We start from the raw sequence: 6,683 nt of genomic DNA, 5'->3' as shown, positions 1-6,683 counted from the left end.
TCTGCAACTACAGGATACATCTGGTTGAGGTTATTGTGACTAACTTAGGGTTAAAACCTATTGAATGCAAGGGTGTACTTACTTATGCCTTGCTGTCCTGTGACTGTTTACATATTATGGCCAATGAAAATATGAAAACCTGTAAATGTTTGGGTTGAATTAGTTAAAGCAGACTCTGGTTGTTCCTTCTTGTGATTTCATCCGTCATGGAAGATCAGACCATGTTTTATTTTCAATTTTGACAGAAAGGTAAGAAATTTCAAAGGGTGTACAAACTTTTTCCTGGGACTGTGTCTACATAGTTCCAATTTACACGGTTCAAATAATTAGTGTTACTTTCCCAGCTTTGCTAAAGAAAACGCAATGTACATGTTCATACCATGTTCCAGGAATCATGAAAGAAAGTAATAGTTATCCCCACACGAGGGATTGAACCTGTGTCCTTCATGTTCCAAGCTCAGTCTTTTAACCACTACTCCATGATGACCCCAGCTGCAAATTTGACATATAAAGCATATTTACCGAGTTACCACTGTTCAGTTTGAGTCAACATCCCATTTAATGACTCCATTTTAAGTACTGTATATGTTGGCCAGTGATTAAATCAAAATAAAACATCTTTTAATAATCAGTTAAAACTCTTGTGCCCTTTCCCAAGAGAGAAAACCTTCATCATCAGACCAACAGGAAGCACTGTGGTGTAATGGTATACACGTTTGACTGCACTGGTGTGAGTCAAGGGTTCGTATCCCATGTGGGCAGAACTGGCTAATCTCCGGTGGGCAACATAGCAGTCAATTCTCTCTCTGTGCACATGGAGATAGTCAGATATATCGATCGTGTGCAAAACTGGGCACACAGGGACTAGCATAGCACCGGTGGGCAGAACAGGGTAGAGAGAGAGACACTTGAATTGGCATATCTCCAGTGGACAGAACTGGGCACACTCAGTGAGAAACTTGTACTGGTGTATATCCAGTGAGCAGAACTAAGAACACTGAGAGAGACATAGATTGGCAGACAGTACTGGGCATGCCAAAAGACTTGAACTGGAATATATCCAGTGGGCAGATCTGGGCACAGAGAGAGAGACTTGAGCTGGCAAGCAGAACTGGGCATACTGAAAGAGAGACCTAAACTGGCACACTGAAAGAGAGACTTGAGCTGCCAAGCAGAACTGGGCACACTGAAAGAGAGACTTGAGCTAGCAAGCAGAACTGGGCACACTGGAAGAGGACTTGAATTGGGCACACTGAGAGACTTGAACTTCCAAGCAGAACTGGGCACACGGAAAGAGAGACTTGAACTAACAAGTTGAACTGGGCACACTGAAAGAGAGACTTGAGCTGGGCATACTGAGAGGCTTAAACTTGCAAGCAGAACTGGGCACACTGAAAGAGAGACTTGGATCGGTGGGCAGAAATGGGCATACCAAAAGACTTGAACTGGCAAATATCTGGTGGGCAGAACTGGGCACTCAGAGAGAGACTTGAACTGGCAAGCAGAACTGAGCACACTGAAAGAGAGACTTAAACTGGGCACACTTGAACTGGGCACACTGAAAGAGAGATTTGAACTGAGCACACTGAAAGAGAAACTTGAACTGGGCACACGGAGACAGAAACTTACACTGGCAAGCAGAACTGGGCACACTGAAAGAGAGACTTGAGCTGGGCATACTGAGAGGCTTAAACTTGCAAGCAGAACTGGGCACACTGAAAGAGAGACTTGAGCTCGCAAGCAGAACTGGGCACACTGAAAGATAAATATTTGGAAATATTTTTTTTATTGCTGTCTATCTGTTATTGTTGGTCAAGCCATTTTCGTTGAGCAAAGGGAAGTAGAGGTTTGGATGTTGGGATTTGAACCTAGATCCTCTGTCTTTCAAAACTGGGACTCTAACCACTACACCAAAGAGCCAGGCTGCATAATGGTCAGAACACACATAGACACATACACAACCCCAGTTAGTTTTTGTTGTATTTTGTGTCCTTTTAAAATACAAAACATAGTATTTTGATAATTAATAAATTTACTATGATGTATTTTGCATCTTGTAACATTTTAGTGCTGGGTATTTTGTATTGTATTTGGAAATACATTTAGTCTTTGCTCATCTCTGATTTTGTTGTGTGCAGTGCTGTGTTACAATGTCAATGGGAACTTCCCATATGTGCTTTAGTTATTAATTATCATTAATAATTTCACTAACATTAATAGTTAAAAGTAAGAAAGTTTGGAATCAAACCCATAATCATCATGTTTTAAGGCCAACTTACTTAACCGCTAGTCCATAATTGCCCAAGCTGAAGCTGCTGACACACAGTGTCATACAACCTACATAGTTCCAATTTACACGGTTCAAAGAATTAGTGTTACTTTCTCAGCTTTGCTAAAGAAAACGCAATATACATTTTCATAACATGTTCCAGGAAGCATGAAAGAAAGTAATAGTTATCCCCACACGAGGGATTGAACGTGCGTCATTCATGTTCCAAGCTCAGCCTCTTAACCACTACTCCATGATGACCCCAGCTGCAAAGTTGACATATAAAGCATATTTACCGAGTTACCACTGTTCAGTTTGAGTCAACATCCCATTTAATGACTCCTTGTGTTTTAATCATCAGTTAAAACTCTTGTGCCCTTTCCCAAGAGAGAAAACCTTCATCATCAGACCAACAGGAAGCACTGTGGTGTAATGGTATACACGTTTGACTGCAATGGTGTGAGTCAAGGGTTCGTATCCCATGTGGGCAGAACTGGCTAATCTCCGGTGGGCAACATAGCAGTCAATTCTCTCTCTGTGCACATGGAGATAGTCAGATATATCGATCGTGTGCAGAACTGGGCACACAGGGACTAGCATAGCACCGGTGGGCAGAACAGGGCATAGAGAGAGAGAGACTTGTACTGGTGTATATCCAGTGAGCAGAACTAAGAACACTGAGGGAGACATGGATTGGCGGGCAATACTGAGCAAGCCGAAAGACTTGAACTGGTATATATCCAGTGGGCAGATCTGGGCACAGAGACAGAGAGAGAGAGAGACTTGAGCTGGCAAGCAGACCTGGGCAACTGAAAAAGACATGGACTGGGCACACTGAAAGGGAGACTTAACCTTACAAGCAGAACTGGGCACACTCAAAGAGAGATTTGAAATGACAAGTAGAACTGGGCACACCGAAAGAGAGACTTGAGTTGGCAAGCAGAACTGGGCACTCTGAAAGAGAGGCTTGGGCTGGCAAGCAGAACTGGGCACACTGGAAGAGAGACTTGACCTGGGTACACTGAGAGACTTGAACTTGCAAGCAAAACTGGGCACACTGAAAGAGCGATTTGAAATGACAAGCAGAACTGACCACACCGAAAGGACAAGTAGAACTGGGCACCCTGAAAGAGAGACTGAAAGAGAGACTTCAACTTACAAGCAGAACTGGGCACGCTCAAAGAGATATTTGAAATGACAAGCAGAACTGGGCACCCTGAAAGTTGGGGGGTAAAGGTCAGCCTGGGCAAAAGCCGACTGTTGACACCGTCAAACAGTCTGGCGGAAGTTAAGAGGAGTCCGTCTCAAAGGAGGGTGGGAGATGGTCTAAGTTTCCTCTATATCATAACAGTCATGCTAATAAAGCATAATTCGAATTTGCCATTTAAATTAATTGGAGTTCTGAATTCAGTGTTGCAAAAGCATACAAATAAAAAAGACAAAAGTGTGAAACTGTGAATAGTGTTACCATTAGGTAAGGTAAAATGTATTTATATAGCGCTTGTCACAGACAAAACAGTCACGAAGTGCTTTACCAAAGTGCAAGAAATAAAAATAAAAATAAAAATAAACAATACAAGTAAGCGTAAGCATTATAAAAAGGAGAGCCTAAGTGCTCCCATTTGTCACAAGTATAAAACATCCACATCATCAGATAAACATTTTTAAAAATAATAAAAGGATAAAAGGATAAAATTAGCAAAAAGCTGTCTAAAAAGGTAAGTCTTTAAAAGGCCTTTGAAACGGTCCTGTGAGGGGGCAAGCCTGAGTTCAGCGGGTAGGTCGTTCCATAGACGGGGTGCTAATGCAACAAATGCACGGTCGCCACGGGTCTTCAGGCAGGTGCGGAGCACAGTGATAAGGTTCTGGCCAGTTGATCTGAGGGAGCGGGTTGAGGATTGGGGGTGGAGTAGTTCTAGGAGGTAGATAGGGGCCTGTTGCTGGAGGCATCGGTAGGTGATGATGAGGATTTTGAAATGAATTCTATATTGCAGTGGTTCCCAACCAGGGGTACGTGTACCACTAGGGGTACGCGAGCGCACTGCAGGGGGTACTTGGAAAAATGTAATTTTAACATATGCATGGCGCATAGTCATGCTGCAATAGAAAATTCATGTGAAACATGAGTTAGGGGGTACTCATGGCACAACGAAATGGCTTAGGGGGTACATGATACAAAAAAGGTTGGGAGCCACTGCTATATTGGACGGGAAGCCAGTGGAGGGAGATGAGAATGGGTGTGATAAGGGAGTATCTGCTGGCTCTGGATAGAAGTCTGGCAGCAGCGTTTTGGATAGACTGTAAGCGGGACAGGGCAGATTTCTTCACTGCAGGGAAGAGAGAGTTGCAGTAATCAATACGGGAGGAAATGAAGGCATGAATAAGCATTTCGAGTTTTGGATATGATACTATGGGCCTCAGTTTGTTAATATTGCAGAGATGGAGGAAACAGGATTTAGTGAGCTGGTTAATGTGAGGCTGAAATGATAAAGCCCCATCAAAAATAACCCTCAAGTTTCTCATACTGGAGCGGACGAAGGGCGCATAGGTGCCTAGATGCTGAAGGATACTAGGAGTAATGGCTTCTGGTGCAAAGATTAAAATTTCATTTTTTTCTTTGTTTAATTGTAACCAGTTGTTTGTCATCCACACTTTAATGGCATGCAGGCAGTCTAGAAGACGGGAAATGCAGGGTAAGTCCTTGTGGTTAAAACTGAAATGGAGTTGTAGGTCGTCAGCATACACATTTGGCTACACCTGGGAACTTTTGATATTTGATTCCTCTGTGTGTGTGTGTGTGTGTGTGTGTGTGTGTGTGTGTGTGTGTGTGTGTGTGTGTGTGTGTGTGTGTGTGTGTGTGTGTGTGTGTGTGTGTGTGTGTGTGTGTGTGTGTGTGAGGAAATGAGGGTTTGATTTCAACCTGCGTGAAGCTGGCCCCCCCTCAAACCTAAAATGCTGAAATAACACTGCAGATTGTTTGTGCTATGTTTGTGCCGGATTCTGCTGTAAAAAAATGAGCAGGGCTGTAGTCAAGTCCAGCTTTGTAGAGTCCGAGTCAAGTGCGAGTCCTAAGGGGTTCGAGTCCGAGTCAAGTCCGAGTCCAAAGGGGTTCGAGACCGAGTCAAGTCCAAGTCCAAAGAGGTTTGAGTCAGAGTCACATGACGATTGGTGTTAAACAATGAAAAGGATGAATGTCAATAATGTGAATGTGTAAAGGTAACCTACAGTGAGGAGAATAAGTATTTGATCCCTTGCTGATTTTGTTGGTTTGCCCACTAATAAAGACATGATCATTCTATAATATTAATGATAAAATGTATTCCAATATAGAGAGACAGAATATCAAAAAGAAAATTCAGAAAATAACTTTGAAGAATATATTTTAATTGATTTGTTTTCCATTGAGGAAAATAAGTATTTGACCCCTCAAGTCAAAGAAGACAAAATACTTGGTGCCAAAGCCCTTGTTTTCTCATACAGAGGTCAGATGTTTCTTTCAGTTAATGGCAATGTTTGTGGATATATTAGAAAGGATTTTTGTCCACTTTTCTTTGCAGATCATCTCTAAATCACTTGAGTTGTATGACTGTAGCTTGGCAAATGGGAGCTTCTGTTCCCTTCACAGGATTATTATAGGGTTAATGTTTGCAAACTGTCTAGGCCACTTCATGACCTTAATGTGCTTCCGCTTGAGCTACTCCTTCGTTGCTTGGGCTGTATGTTATGGATTATTATCATTTTGGGAGGCCAATCCATGATCCACCTTCAGTCTAGCGGTGGTGGGAAAGAGGTTGGCATGCAGCATTGTACGTTTACATGTCTCCCTCCATCCATTTCTTGACGATGTGAAGTTGTTCTGCGTCTTGGCCAGACAAACAACCTCAAAACTCAATGTTACCACTTTCATTTATGATGTTGGAGAAGGTGTTGTTCTTGGGATCATAGGCAGCATTTCTCTTCCTCCAAACACATCGAGTTGTGTTAATGCCAAACAGTTTGATTTTGGTGTCATCTGATTCCAGCACCTCCCAATCAGATCAGATCAGATCCTAATCCAGTTTGACAAAATTGGCAAACCTCAAGTGAGCCTGAACAGGTTCCTTCTGAAGCCGGGGTACCATACATGCACTGCAGGATTTTAATCCGCTGTGGTATCAAGTGTTTCCAATAGTTTTCTTAGTGATTGAGGTCCCAGCTGCCTTGAGATCATTTCCTAGCTCCTCCCATATAGTTTTAAGGTGCCTTATCTCCTTTTTGTCTGGTTATTAAATTCCCACAAGGTCAAATCTTGTATTGAACCAGAGACAGGCCTAAGATTGATGATTGATGCTCATTTTGTATGTCCTAAAATTGGGAAGAAATGCACCAACAGTTTGCTCTTTAATATCCAGGAGCCCATTTCAGCCTTGTCGAG

The sequence above is a fragment of the Engraulis encrasicolus genome, chromosome 1, assembly GCF_034702125.1.
Source record: "Engraulis encrasicolus isolate BLACKSEA-1 chromosome 1, IST_EnEncr_1.0, whole genome shotgun sequence".
Classification (NCBI taxonomy): Eukaryota; Metazoa; Chordata; class Actinopteri; order Clupeiformes; family Engraulidae; genus Engraulis; species Engraulis encrasicolus.
Note: the sequence above shows the minus strand (reverse complement) of the source record.